Genomic DNA, 13,858 nt, shown 5'->3' with positions numbered 1-13,858 from the left:
ATTATACAGGCTATTGCCACAGCTGGTCCACACCAGCTTCAAAACCAAATAACCACATCAATGGCCAGCACGGTGCAAGACATTGGTGCAGTAGTGGCACTTTTATCTTGGGGTCTGTTCTAGTTTGTTTCTCCATTGCTGTGACAAAGTACTCTGACCAATACCAACTTGGGGAGGAAGGGGTTTATTTGGCCTACATCTCCTGAGTTCATCAGGAAGCACAAGGTAGGAGCTCAGGACAGGAACCTGGAGGCAGGAGCTGGATCAGAGGTCATGAAGGAACGATGCTCAGTGGCTTGATCTCTGGCCTGTGCTCAACGTGCTTTCTCATACAACATAGGGCCACTGGCACTGACCACAGTGGTCGGGGCCCTCTCACATCATTCAGTAATCAAGAAGATGCCCCACAGACATGGCCACAGGCCAGTCCAATGGAGGCAGTTCACCAATTGAGGGTCCCTCTACCCAAGTGTGCCAAGTTGACATCTAAAGCTACCCAGCACAATTGATCCCTTGTCAACTCGACACACAAACACAGCACTATGAAACTACAACCTTTCAATTTCTTGTTCCCAAGATATGAAGTTAACAATATCACAACATAAGACAGTACAACCTTAAAAGTCCCACAGTTCTTAAAAAAATGCAAACACTTAAAAGTCCATAGTGTCTTTTAAAAGTCTCTTAACTGTGGGCTCCTATAAAATCCAAAACAAGTATTGTCTTATTTGAAAAAGGAAGAATTGGGCAAATTTAAGCAAAACCTAAGTCCAGCAAAGTAGCTCAAGGCTGGACATCTGGGATTCACTCACATTCTTCTGGGCTCCAAAGGGCTCTGGCAGCTCCACTTCTCTGACTCTGCCGTCCACAGCACACACAGCTCATCTTACAGACCCAGGCCAGTTCCATTCCATACCTACTGGGGCCCTTGATAGTTATCCCATGGTCCTGGCATCTCCAAAAAGCTGGGGTCTCCATTGAAAATGAGGCTTCATCTTCACTTTCACTAAAGGCCTCTTCTGGACTCTCAGGGTACAAAGTCTTAGATTCTTTACATGACCCTTTCTTTTTTAAAAACTATTTTATTATTTTTATTTTATGTGTATGAGTGTATTGCCTGCATGTATGTGAGTGCACCCATGTCATGCAATGCCGTGGAGGTCAGAAGAAGGCTTCGGATTCCCCTGGAACTGGAGTTAAGGATGGTTCGCAGCCGCCATGTGGGTGCTGAGAATCGAACCTGGCTCCTCTGCAAGAGCAGTCAGTGCTCTTAACTGCTGAGCCATCTCTACAGCCCATACATGACCCTTTCAATCCTGAGATTGTCACTGCAACTGAAGCTGCACTTTCACCAATGGCCTGTCCTGGCCTTTCATGGTGCCAAACCTCTGCTGTTCTCTGTGACCCCTTCATACTTTCAACACCAGAACCATGCAGGAGACTCTTACATATTACCAAATCCTATATCCAGCTTGAGATGGAGGCTTGAGCCTTCTCTGAACCGTAGCTTCTGTGCTGACTCTGCGGAACTACCTCCCAGAAGACTTCACCACAGTGATGCTGGTCTCTTGTTACTTACAGCTGATTTTTCAGCCCCAGCTAAGCAGCATCAATTGTCCCAGTAAAATAAAGATTTTACTTCAGTAATTGTGGTCTCTTCTTAATCACAGCTGATTCTTCAGTCCTAGACAACCATAACCCACAGAGTCTCAATTCAAGATACCATACAAATAGCCCTGATGGTCTCCAGTTCCCTTTGAAGCTTCATAAGCCACAACTCTTTCAGCATAACTATTTGAAGGTCCATAGCAACAAACTCTTAAGAACTTTTCCAGCCCAAAGTTCCAAACCCTTCCATAATTCTCCCCCAAACACCAAGGTCAGGTCTGTCACCTCAACATCTGTCACTTCCTTTCTGTTCAATGTGTTTCTCCATTGTGGTGCCAAAACACTCTGACCAATATCAACTTTGGGAGGAAAGGGTTTATTTATCTTACATCTCCTGGGTTACAGTTCATCGGGGAGCCCAAGGTAGGAACTCAGGGCAGGAACCTGGAGGCAAGAACTGGACTGCAGGCACTGAACTACAGGTCATGGAGGAATGCTGCTTACTTGCTTGCTCCTCTGGCCTGTGCTCAACCTGCTTTCGTATATAGCATAGGCCCACCTGCTTAGGGGTAGCACCACCTACAGTGGGCTGGGCCTTCCCACATCACCCAATAATGAAGAAGGTGCCCCACAGACATGGCCACAAGCCAGTTCAAAGGAGGTAATTCCCCAATTGAGGCTCCCTCTACGCAGGTGTATCAAGTTGACAACTAAAGCTGTCTAGTACACACACATTGTGTAAACTACTGTATACAAGGCAACCATTTTTGGTCTTCTCCTAGGGACCCAATGCAGAGGCATGTATACAATAGATAGGTGTTCTGTCATGGAGCTACATCCCAGCCTGCACAGAGTGTTCTAAGATTTTTTTTTTTGTTGTTAATGGTGTATCTTGAGCATAGTTTATGTATATCAGTCTTTTAAGAATTTTAGCACATGAACACAATCCCCCTCTACCACAAATTATGCAGTCAATTTCCTTGATTTTTCCATATTTGAGGAAATGGCAGGGGTCAACATCCTGAGTGAGGACAGGCCTTGCCCAGGGAAAACCACCTTCTTGATCATGGTACCCCCTGCTAGGTAACTACACCCATATTAACCTTACAATGCTGTAGTGTAGTCGACTGTGAGTGCCCTTGTTTACCCCTCAGTCTACCACTAACAGACTTTTAAGATTGTTGCCAGTATTTTATACTTACACATAAAACCACAGTGAATAGCACTGTGTGGGGGTCATTTAGCATATGTATAACAATATTTATGTGATAAATACTTGGAAATGAAATCACTAGGTCAAAGCCCATATGTATTTGCAAATTAGATAGCTTTTGCCAAGTGTTTTCCACAGAGACTGTACAGATTTATAATTTGGTCAGCAGTGTCTGGAAGGACTGTTCTCCTGTACCTCCACCCATGCACTTTCCTTAAATTTGTGATCCTCGCAAAGCTGATAGACAAAACGTTATTAAAAATAAAATTTATTGAAGAAGAATTTACTTGCAATAAAATGTACTCATTATACTTGTACATTTTAATGAACTTTGACTTTTTTTGCATGTGTGTGGTATGCATGTTCCTGTGTGTGTGTTTGCATGTGTGGATACATATGTGCACATGCCTGTGGAGGCTGGAGGTTGAGGCTAGTAACCTTCCTTGATTGTTCTCCTTACTTATTGAGGCAGGGTCTCTCAAGTGCACCCAGAGCTTGCTGCTGTGGCTGGTGTACCTAGCCAACTTGTTCCAAGGAATTCCATCTTGCTTTCTGAGCATTGGAATTACGGGCAGACCACCATGATCCTCCAGCACTTACATAGGTGCTGGTGATCTGAACTCAGGGCCTCATATTTGCATAGATGTTAAGTTTGCATGGCAAGTGCTTTACCCACTAAGTCATCTCCCCAGCCTGGACTTTTGAAATGTCACTTGCCTTGTCTAATCATCACCATGATCAAAGCAGGGATTCCTTCTGTCACTTCTCAAAGGTTCCATTCTGCCTTATTAAGATTATCTCCCCCAAGCCCCTGACCCCAGCCAACAACTGATCTGCAATCAGACACTATACATAGACAGATCTTCAGAGTCCTATAAATGGAATCACACTCGACACACATTTTGTATATGGCTTCTTTCATGCAGCACAGTGTTTTTGAGACTGATGCGTGCTATCACATCAGTAGCTCATTATTCTGTATTGTAGGATAGCATTCCATCATTTAGCTATCGCTGTCCATTTACCAGTTGCTGAACATTTGGTTTACTTCTCTTGTGATGATGAAAGCTGCTCTGAGCATTCGTGCGAGTCTGTGTAGACACATTTCCACTTGTCTTGGAGCAGAATTGCCAAAGCATATATGTTTACCTTTATAAGAACGTATTGAACTTTGTCCAGTTGGTGTGTCAGTGCCCCCAGCAGTGTATAAACACCATGACCAAAGACAGCTTGGGGGTGAAAGTGTGTATTTGGATTATGCATCCAGTCACAGCCCATCGTTGAAGAGGGTCAGGGCAGGAGCTCCAGCAGGAGCAAAGGCAGGAACCACGGAGAAATGCTTTTTCACCAGCTCTGTTAGCTTTTTATAAAGCCCAGACCCATCTGCCTAGGGATGTTCCACTCACAGTAGGCTAGGCCCCCATGTCTATTAGAATTCAAGACAATGCCCCCACAGACTTTCCCATAGTCAGTCTGATGGAGGAAATCCCTCAGTTGAGGTTCCCTCTTCCCGGGTGACGCTAGTTTATGTCAAGTTGACAATAAAAACTAACCACTACAAAGTGTCTATTTAAATATTGCCCTGTGTTCTGTTTTCTTATTGGGATGTGTATATTTTTATACTCTGGATATAAATATACTTACATTTATATACTTATATTTATATACTCTGGATACAAGTCTTTTGTCATCTCTATTTGATACATTTTTCATGATCTTTGAGAAATAAAGACTTTAAGTTCACAGAAAATATGAGCCATAAAGGAAAAAAAATGTACTTCATAGAAAAATTAAAACTTTCCCTCAAAAGAGGTATTTTTATAAAAATAAAAAGAGAAGCCAATGGATTTGGAGAAAATATATGCAAAATGTGTATCTGACAAAGGACCCAAAAATTTTGCTTCAAGAGAAAGGAAAGCATGTGCCACAGAAAGACTCACTCATGAATGCTCACAACTGCAGTCGTCACTGCTACCTGAGTATTCTGGAAGATTACAGACAAAGCTGAGACTCCCATCTCCATTTCTATTTTTTTTGGGGGGGGTCTTTTTGAGACAGGGTCTCCCTGTAGCCCCAGCTGTCCTGGAACTCACTGTGTAGACCAGGCTGGCCTTGAACTCACAAAGATCCACCTGCCTCTGCCTCCCAAGTGCTGGGATTAAAGGCATGCGCCACCACTCCCAGCCATTTTTAAAAATTCTCATAGCAGTAGTGTATGGTTTTCGTTGTAGAGGTCTTGCTCAAATTTAATCCTATGTATGCTATAGTTTTGATGGGATTGTAAATGTACTTTTGATCACTGTCCTTTGAATAGCATATCGGGAAATGATTCAGATTTGGAAACTTATTTGTGACGCTTGGCACTGCCAAAATAACTTTATTTTTAAATTAAAAATATTTTGTTAGTTTCATTTTATGTGTATGTGTGTGTTTATTTTGCCTGCATGTTTGACCTCTGCAAAGGTCAGAAGAAGGAACTGGAGTTATGGATGGCTGTTAGTTGCCATGTGGGTGCTGGAAATAAAACCTGGGTCCTCTGGAACAGCAAGTGTTCTTAACCACTGAACCATCTCTCCAGTCCTAAAATCAGTTTATAAACCCTAGAGGTATTAAGACTTTTTTCATACATAATCATGTTATTTGCAAATAAGTAGCTTACCTTTTCTTTTTTAGCCCGAATTATTTATCTGTTTCTTGTTTCGTTGCAATAGAGAACTGCATCCTATACTGAGAACATGTGGTGAAAGCAGGCATCGTAACCTTATTTCTGATCATAGGGAGAAATTCATGAAGTATGATGCCAGCTATGGGTTTTCATAGGTCTTCTTTATCAGTTTATAAAATTTGCCACTTATTGTTAGCTTGGTAAGTCACTTTAAAAATAATATATGGGTGTTGTATTTATTCAGATATTTTATTCTCTGTTCAATAAGATGATTATTCTATGAATGTAGAGAGTTATGTTGCTAGATTATATATATGTGTATACTTTTTGTAAATTTCACACACTATATTTTGAGTACATTTAGATCCCCTCATTACTTGCCTGCCCAAGTCTTCCATACTCTATTATATATACATGTGTGTTAAGGCCTATAGAGTCAAATTGTGTCCTCAAATAAAATGTCCTTCAGTGTGGGTTCATCCACTGGTAGATGGACTGGTCAATCTACCAAGAGTCACATCTTTGAAGGAGATGGACTCTTCCCCTCCCAGCAGTTGCCAATACTTCCTCAGGTAAGGTCGGGGTTTCTTATCCACTTCCCCATGTCTATGCTGGGATTTTGTCTGGCTTGTGCTTTTGTGGGACTTGTGCATGCTGCCATCGTTGCTATGAGTTTATGTGAGTAACTTCCTAGCTGTCTGGAAAACTCTGTTTCTTGTAGTTATCCACCACCTTTGACTGTTGCAGTCTCTGCCCCCTCTTCCTCAATGTTTCCTGAGCTTTGGGAGCAGAAGTTTGACATCGGTGACCTATTCAGGGATAAACGGTCTGCAGCACCTTGTTCTCTGCATGTTGCTCAGTCGTGGTTCTCTGTGTTAATCACCATCTTCTGTATAAGGAAACTTCTCTGCAGAGAACTGAGAGATACATTAATCTATGGGTATAAAAATAAGTCATCAGGAGTCAGTTTAATACTCTAACTATTTAGCAGAATAGTAGTATTAAGCTCTTTGCTATGGCCTGTCTAACCTCAGGTTTCAAGATCTGGTATCAGATTTGGGCTTCAGCCTGTGGCTTTCTTAAAACTATACAAAAAGTGGTTCATTACTCCCACAATATTTGTGCCACTATTGCACCAGTGGGCATATCTTGCCAGGCCAGTTATTCTTGTAGCTTTCAGGATTCACAATTGGATAAGACTGATGGTTAATTTTCTCTTCAAGTAGCATGCATAACACCTTCTAGAACTATGGAAACTAGGCAGTAGAGATGAAGCTTTGAAGTCAGCATGAGCTTGATTTCTCCTTGCTTGTTTTACAGCTCAAGTATGTAGTGTCTTCATCAAAAGGATCTTACCATCAAGTTCTGGCAGGAAACCAAGAGTGGGGCAATGACCAATATTGGTTAGGGGTCTGTGGGACCCTTGGTCAGCACCTTCAAAAGAGGAAGACCATTCCTGGCATTGGGCTTTTACTTTGCTAGCCTATAATATCTAGTCTCTCTGTTATAAGGTAACTCCTTTAAACCTCTTTTTTTTTATGTATTTAGATATATATTAAGAAGCTTCTATAGTGGTAGGTTTCCATATGGCTTTTCTAAAGGCCTTTAGTGTTAGTTATCTCTCCCCTTCTCTGCCCTGCCCTCCCTTTTCTCCACCTCATTTAACCCTTCCTAGTCTATTATTTCCCCTTCCTCCCTTATATCACTGAATTCTGTTTCTCCATCCATAAAGCCCCCGCCCCCCCATGGCCATTTATTAGTTTCTTGACCTCTCTGGATTTAGAGGGAAGATGCAATGTCTGTCTTTCTGGGTCAGTATTAACTCACCCAGGATGAGTATTTCCAGTTACATATATTTATTTGTGAATTTTGTTATTTTATTTAACCAATTGATTAATGAATCTAGTCTTTTTGAGACAAGGTCTCCCTATAGTCCCAGTTTGCTATGTAGGCCAGGCTGGCCTCAATCTCACAGAGATTCACCTGCCTCCACTTCTCCAGTGCTGGGATTAAAGGCATGTGCCACTATGTCTGACTCTTATTTGATTTGTTTTGGGTCTTTTTGAGACAGGTTCTCCCTGTAGCCCCAACTGGCTTGGAACTCACTTTGTAAACCAGGCTGGCCTCAGTCTCACAGAGATCCACCTGTCTCTGCCTCCTGAGGCCTGGGACTAAAAGTGTGCACCACCATACTCGGCTAATAATTTATTTTTTAAGAGCTGAATAATATTCCATTGCATACATATACCACACCTTCACAATCCATTCACAGGCTGATAGACATCTAGTTTTTTTCCAATTCCTGGCTATTAAGTGAACATAAATAAACAAATATTTCTGTAGTAGGGTATAGAGTCTTTTGGGTATAAGTCCAAGAGTGGTATGGCTGGATCATATGGTATATCAATTTCTATCTTTTTGATGACTCTCTACAGTGATTTTCATAGTGGCTGTGCCAGTTTGCTCTCCCATCAGCAGTGGATAAGAGTTCCCCTCATCCCACACCCTCACCAGCATCCCCTCATCCCACACCCTCACCAGCATCCCCTCATCCCACACCCTCACCAGCATTTGTCATTGTGTTTGATCTCAGCCATTCTGTGTTGGGCAACATGAAATCTCAAAGTGGCTTTAATTTGCATTTCCTTGATGACTGAAGGTGTCGACCATTACAAGAGTATTTCAAAGCCATTTGTGCTTCATCTTTAGAGAACTTTCTGTTCAGCTCCTTGCCTCAATTTTTAATTTTTTTAAGTTTAATTTTTTGAGTTCTTTGATAGTCTAGATAGTAACTCTTTGTCAGAGGGTATAGCTGGTTACGATGTTGTTTCTCATTCTGTAGATTGTCTTTTCACTTGAATGATGATGTACTTTACTGTACAGAAGCTTTTTAGCTTCATGAGGTCCCATTTTTCAATTGTTGGACTCAATGTTTGTGCAATAGGAGTCCTGTTTAGAAAATCCCTTCCTGTGCCTGTAAGTTCCAGTGCATTTCCTCCTTTCTCTTGTCTATCAGATTCAGAGTATCACATCTTGTGTTGAGGTCCTTGATCAATTTGGAGTTGAGTTTTGTGACTGGTGAGAGAGAGAGATCAAGTTTCATTATTCCACATGCCCTTATCCAGTTGGACCAGCACCCTTTATTGAACATGCTGTCTTTTCTCCAGGTGTGTATTTGTGGCTCATTTATCAAAATCAGATTGCTGTAAATGCTTGGACTTAAATCAAGTCTATCCCACTGATCAATATATCTGTTTTTATGCCAGTACCGTGCTGTTTTTATTATTCTAGGTCTGTGGTATAATTTCAGATCAGGGATGGTTCTATTATCGCTCAGGATTATTTTGGCTATTCTGCTGTGTGTGTTTGTGTGTGTGTGTTTGTGTGTGTGTGCATGTGTATGTGTGTGTGTTTGTGTGTGTGTGCGTGTGTATGTGCATGTGTTTGTGTGTGTGTGTTTGTGTGTGTTTATGTGTGTGTTTGTGTGTTTGTGTGTGTTTGTCTATGTGTGTGTTTGTGTTCGTGTGTGTTTATGTGTGTATGTGTTTGTATGTGTGTTTGTGTGTGTGTATGTGTGTGTGTTTGTGTGTGTGTTTATGTGTGTGTTTGTGTGTGTTTGTGTTTGTGTGTTTGTGTGTGTTTGTGTGTGTGTTTGTGTGTTTGTGTGTGTGTGTGTTTCTATATGAAATTTGAGGTTAGTTTTCAATTTCTGTGAAGAATTATGTTGGAATTTTAACGGGTATTGCATGGAATTTGTAGAATGCTTTTGGTAGGGTGGCCATTTAATATTAATCCTGCCAATCTATGAGCATGGGATGTCTTTCCAATCTCTGGTATCTTTCTTCAATGTCTCCAAGCTTTTATTATATAAGTCGTTCATTTCATTAGATTTATTCCAAGATATTTTACTGTTTTTGAGATTATTGTGAATGGGATTGTTTCCATGTTTTTTTTTCTCAGTATGTTTGTCATTAGTATATAGGAAGGCTACTGATTTTTTTGGCATTAATTTTATATGCTGTGACTTTGCTGAATATATTTATCAGCTCTAGGAGTTTTCTAGTGGAGTTTTTTAGGGTTTAGTAGGTTATTTTTGAAGGTTAACTCAGTCTCTAGCCTAGAATAAATAGCACTTGGTCATGATATGCTGTCCTTTATATATTTTACTGAATTTGACATTTATTTATTTATTTCATTGCTGGAGTTTGAACTCAGGCCTCACACATGTGCTCTACCACCAAGCCACATGCCAACCCTTGATTTGCTAAGGATTACACTTATGTTCTAGCATGGTTCATTCTTTCCTGTAGTCTCATGGGTATGCTTGTCTTTCTCTTTTCTGTTTAGAATTCTTTTGAACATTTTCTGTAATCCTGGCTTAGTGGTCATAAATTTCTTCAGTTTGTGTTAAGCATGGAAAGTTTTTATTGTTTTTATTGTTTGAATGTTCTAATTTTTTAATATTGTCTTCAAGCTCTGATTCTATATTTTCTACTTGATTTATTCTATTGAGGCTTTGTTTAGCATTTTTGTTTGGACTTTTTAAAAACTTTTTTTTGAGACAGGGTCTCTCACTATGTAGCCCTGGCTGGCCTGGCACTTGCTATATAGACCAGGCTGATCTTGAACTCAGAGATATACTTGCCCCTGCCTCCTGAGTGCTTGGATTAAAGATGTGCATCACCACACTGCCTTTTATTTTATGAACTTCTTTATTTCTAATGTTTCATTTTTTCAGTATTTTATCTTTTTATTGAATTGCACTTTCATACCCTATGTTAACTTCCTTATTTCATCCAGTTATTTGTACTATTTTTGAATTCACTCAGGAATTTGTGTCCTCTTTGATCTTGTTGAATGTACTTACAATTATTCTTTGGAATTCTTTGGTATTTTATCTAACTCACTCCCATTGGAGGGCACTATCTATTTTCAGATGAGCCACATTCCTTTGACTTTACATATTTCTTCAATGGGTCTCACACATGTGGGATTAGGTCACAGGTTGGATTTTCTTTACAGTGGAAGTATTTGCAATATTCAGGTAGGACCAGGTCATAGTAAGGTTGAGGTATCATTTTTCTCTAGTGATCTGGGGGTGTATCTCAATAGTTGGACTGTCAGCTCGGCCGCTCCAGGCACCAGGCTCAAACCCCAGTACGATTCCAAGAGTAGATTGCTAACTGTAGAAGCAAGCACAGCTGATGGACAGGCCCAATAGAAACTGTAGTAACAGTCAGTTAAAAAATGCTTCCTTTGCAATGCCAAAGATATTGGGAGTAAAGGCACATGGACAGTACTGTGTGCACCAAGATATTAGTTTCTAAGGCTGTGAATACAAAAACAGAGTAAGACCAACAGTTAGTGTTAGGGTGACAGAAAAATCAGAGGAAGGAAAGTGAGTAGAAGCAGAGCAATGAAGACAAAAGAAGGCCGTGTGGCTAAAGGTAGAAGGCAGAGAGGTGAAGCTGCAGCCAGGCAACCTAAAATAGCCCCTGGGAGGAGAGACAGGGAGGACCGCGACTGCAGACCTGCCTGCATTCTTCTGGAGTTTATTCTAAAAGAAAAAGAAAACAACAAACAAATAATCTGTTGGACAGAGGGGGATAAAGCTGCTCCATAATTGACATCAGATATTCAATAAGAGTCGTGTAAAAGTAAAGCGAGCTGGGCTGGGTTGTAGAATCTGTGTGCAGTCTCTTTCCTGAGTTGGCTCTGCCTCCGGAAAGTCCTTCATGGGTCATGCGGAACCTTCCTGTCATGCTCGGGTGGTTCTTCATGGGGTCAAATTGTGGGCTGTGGTTCTGACCCTCTGATCCCTCTCGCAGCGGGGAGAATGCTCCTTAATTGGGACTAATCACTCTGGAACTCACTTTGGGCTCTCCTTCCTTCTGTTCTCTTCTGCAAACTCTACTTTACTCTGTTACCAAAACTAAAGTTTTTCCGCCACCATCACGGCTTAAGATGGCCACACTCCAGCTACCCCGGCTGAATCCACGGAGATTTTTTGCAGTCTGTTGTTCATGGGTGTCGTGCGCCACCTTCTGGAACTCCCACGACTTTGTTCTTCAATACTGTGCTGATTTTTGTTGGACTTTTGCACCCCTGTGTAAAGTTTAGAATCAACTTGATATCCACAAAATCACTTGCTACTGTTCACTGAGATTGTATTGACTATGTTGGGAAGAAGTAAAATCCTGCCAGTATTGAGTCTTTCAATCCATGGACATAGAATATTTTCGTATTTATTTACTTCTTTGATTTCTTTCAAGAGAGTTTTGTAGTTTTCCTCAAACAGAACTTAAACATAATTTGATAGTTGCTTGTTTTTCATTTGTATTTTAACAAGAATAGTATTTTGCTAAGTTTCAATCTACTTGTTCATTACTGGCAAATAGAGAAGTGAATGGCTTTTGTCTATAAACTTTGTGTCAGGCAACACTGTTAAAAGTGTTTATTAGTTAGTTTTTTTTCTTTTTTCTTCAAATTTTCTATATACATGATCATGTTACCTATAAATAAAGAGGGTTTTTCATCTTCTTCCCAATAAGTATACCTTTTATTTTCTTTTATTGTCTTATGACAGTAAGGAAACTTCTAGAGAGTCAAATTAGATGTGTTTGATTTTTAGTAGTTGACATTTTCAGTCTTAAAAATTACTTCTGGTAATACTTCAGGGTTTCCTATGCTAGTTCAAGAACAAATTTTGTTTCCTTTTAATATTTTTGGTATTACTTATTTGCATTAAAACTTCATCTACATAGAATTTATGATGTAAGACAAATTCTAAAATTGCATTTTCCTATGTAGTACCCAGTTTTTTTTTAGTCGCCATTTTAAAGCGCTACACCTACTATGCAATAAATCTCTGTGTGTGTCTGGACCTCTTCTGACCTAGTTCTTTCCAGTTATTATGTCTGTTTGATTATACTTAAATGTCTCCCTTTAATTACTAGTATATTATCATATGTAGACATTTGAAAAGCTTTTAGGGTAGTTTTTCTTTTTTTCATCATCTTTTGCAGAATTATCCTGGTTATTTTTATGCATTATCTTTCTCATATAAACTTTATAATCATCTATGTAGTTTAAAATTTTGGTATTTTCATCATATATTGTTAATTTTCCACTGTGTCAAATTCATGAAACGAGGTATTCCTGCCAAAGAATATGATAAGGCTTTCTAGTTGTTTGGGTCATTTTTTCATTTCTAGGCCCTAAATAATTTAAAACATTTAATAATCATATCTTGCACATTTAAAAATATTTCCACGGTAAAAAGGCTAGAGATCCTAATTTCTATTTTTATAAATAAAAGGTATCAATTTCCAGGTACTTATATTTTTCTACTACTTTATTTGATTCTTTTTGGTCTTCAGGCATATAATACTATTTGCAAATATCTTAGTCTTTCTAATTTACATGCTCTGTGAGTCTCCCTTCTCCAGTTGCCCTTCCTTGTTATATGCAGAAAACGCTGACTAGTGTGGTGGCAGCAGCGGTGGAACTGGGATGCATACATTTTATTAGTTAACAAATATATTCTGCACACAATTATTTTATTAAAAGCTTAATTTTCATAAGAGATGGTAAGCTCCATAAACCTTTTATAGAAACTTCAGGGAATAATGCTCAAATTGCATAGTAAGAAACAAGGTACAAATTACTAACATATTTGACTGTTGGAGACCTCTGTTATGCAAAGTAGAAGCCCCTTCATGACCGGACAGCTCATGCAGCTCGGGATCATGTGCTGCGGGCTCCTTTCATAAGCAGGGTGTCTTCCTGGCATCTTTCCTGTCTCTCCTTTTGAAGTGTCTGCCACAAATGCCATCACCTAAACATGGCCTTTGGCTCTGAAAGTTACCATGCCTTCCTGTAATTTCTCCTAGCAGACAGCAGTCTGGCAGAAACCCACTTCCATATGTAAATAGAATGCCTCACAAAGCATCTAACAGCCAAAGCTTTTACCACTACCCCCATGGTATAAATGTCTTAGTCTTCTCTTAATGGTCAGAGAATTGGGCTGCAGAGAATTGAGTTGCAGAAAGCTGGGACACAGAGAGCTGGGTCTCAGAGAATAAAGCTGTAACACAGACTAAGCCAAGTCTTGAGTCTTGTGTCACTACCAGTGGCCCAATCTCTCTGGGGGGCAGCACTCCCTCGTTACGGACTCATGGACATCCTAGCTTTCACTGTCTCCATACTTCTCCCGTGGGGTTCAGTGGCCAGTGGACCTCGCATCCTGAGGAGAAGTACAAGGGTGGATTAGGGACAGGATTCGGCAGGACAACACTTCTGCAGCAGAGAAGCTCCAGAGACACGGGACCCGAGCCACCGGGAAAAGCCTGCAGGGCACCCACCGCTGCGGC

General features: G+C 40.3%; 1 non-coding gene across 1 annotated transcript; it reads right to left on the bottom strand.

Annotated features, from left to right (window-relative positions):
• Positions 1-2,529: 2,529 nt before the first annotated feature.
• Positions 2,530-2,699, bottom strand: LOC115067824. Its single transcript, XR_003847197.1, has one exon. It is a non-coding gene; the product is annotated as a U1 spliceosomal RNA (small nuclear RNA).
• Positions 2,700-13,858: the final 11,159 nt, after the last annotated feature.

This window comes from Nannospalax galili, unplaced genomic scaffold (assembly GCF_000622305.1).
Source record: "Nannospalax galili isolate Female #2095 unplaced genomic scaffold, S.galili_v1.0 scaffold305, whole genome shotgun sequence".
NCBI classification, from domain to species: Eukaryota; Metazoa; Chordata; class Mammalia; order Rodentia; family Spalacidae; genus Nannospalax; species Nannospalax galili.
Note: the sequence above shows the minus strand (reverse complement) of the source record. Positions and strands in the feature narration are given on the sequence as shown.